General features: G+C 39.6%; 1 long non-coding RNA gene across 1 annotated transcript; it reads left to right on the top strand.

The window, feature by feature from the left end:
* Window positions 1-32: 32 nt before the first annotated feature.
* Window positions 33-1,490, top strand: LOC107572949 (uncharacterized). The gene is made up of 3 exons (XR_001607427.1): window positions 33-383; window positions 1,238-1,313; window positions 1,467-1,490. It is a non-coding gene; the product is annotated as an uncharacterized lncRNA (long non-coding RNA).
* Window positions 1,491-1,691: the final 201 nt, after the last annotated feature.

Genomic DNA, 1,691 nt, shown 5'->3' on the forward strand with positions numbered 1-1,691 from the left:
CCAAAAACCGGTATTATTTATTAACGAATGGCGATATCTCTTATACTACGATTTATATTGGTATTATTTTCCTATGTGTCACTTATCATTCAATCCACCTGCATTTCTCTGTAATTACGTAAAACTGTAATATATCCTGTTGAGTGTGCTGGATTTTCCCCTCAGCAGCCAGATGACAAGAATCTGACCAAACGCGTCAGGACAGTGCTATCGCTTCTCAATGCGGAAACTAAGTGTTTAAATATCTCTAACATGATTTCACTCGACCTACTTTGAAGAAAACCAGCCGTCACGGTTCCGTCTCGCGCGGCTTCTGGAATGATCGTGTCTGCTGCTTCTTTCAGATCGCGGACCTTCAGGCGCTGCACTGCTGCTCACGCCAGGTACTGGCAAGTATCACGACTTAACTTAAAACGGGCTTTTGACTTGTTTGTGAGTCTCAAAACGCGGGTTAATAAGTAAAACAGAACTAACCGTCTAGTATAGGCATTTCATGCTAGGTATGGGTGCACACATTAGTCACGTGAGCCTTGTTCAGTGAGAAATCTGATAAGTGCACACTGCAAATTTTACAGCTTAGTGTTGTTCGCTTCCTCTTTCTCTGATCTCGATAGTGAGCTGCTAACTTATTGATCATTTAGTCTTACACAACTTTAATGTGATGGAAATATAAGGATCATTTAGCCTTTAAACTTTTATGGGGAAGCATATAAAGCACACAAGGTCATATCTGTGTGCATGTGAATGTCAGTGACAGCCTGGCTTGTTTACTCCATTGGAAATGCTCAAGTGAACACCTTTTGTGTTTATGCTTGATGCTTTGCATATTGCAAATAAGCTTTTTTTCCCCAGCAGGCTTGGTTCCGGAAGTATTTCCCCCAATCATTTTCATAGAGGCATATTTAAAAAGTCTTTATACCAAGAACCAACACTATATGACTCGCAACATAAACTTTGATTTGAAGGAACAAGTATTTGAAAATCAGACAAATTATTTACAAAGCACAATTATTAAAAAAATAATTTTAAATCATGTGAACTGATGCGTAAAGCATATACAATCAATTAACAACTGTGTATACAGGTTTACAGTTTATCATTCAAAATCAGCTCCCCTATGGAGAAAACGAATGGGATTTTTATTTGTGCAATCCGACTATTGCACTCTATATGCCTCTAGAAGCAAAGGAGCATTGCTGCTGTGTTTTAAATGTAAATGTCTCTCTCTTTCTCACAGATAACCAGTAGCGCTCTGGCATCTGGCCAGGTGGAGAGCCGTGGTCCGATCTCTCATGCCCCCAACAGCCCCGCAGGTACAGATGCTTGTGACGAAACATTTAAAAATACACCCTTCAAATCATCCAGTCATTTCAAAAAACTAAATTCTGACAGAATACCTAAGAATCTGTGATGTAACATCTGGTGGATTTGTGTTTTTTATTTCTTTTTTTTTATTTTGGGGTTAGGAATGGAGAGCAGTCAACCAATCACCATCACAGACCCGGTTACACGGCGGAAGAAGAAACGCAGAACTCGGGCCGCAGACAGTTTCACTGGCAAATTTAGTGGTACTAAACCATCTTGAACTTTACAAAAGCTCTTATTAATCCTCACAATGTGCGCCTTTTTGTTCTATGGTTTATCCTCAGCATGCAGTCTGTATAATCTGTGCATCATCAGATCTTTCAAAA

The sequence above is a fragment of the Sinocyclocheilus grahami genome, unplaced genomic scaffold, assembly GCF_001515645.1.
Source record: "Sinocyclocheilus grahami isolate Dianchi unplaced genomic scaffold, SAMN03320097.WGS_v1.1 scaffold1837.1, whole genome shotgun sequence".
Classification (NCBI taxonomy): Eukaryota; Metazoa; Chordata; class Actinopteri; order Cypriniformes; family Cyprinidae; genus Sinocyclocheilus; species Sinocyclocheilus grahami.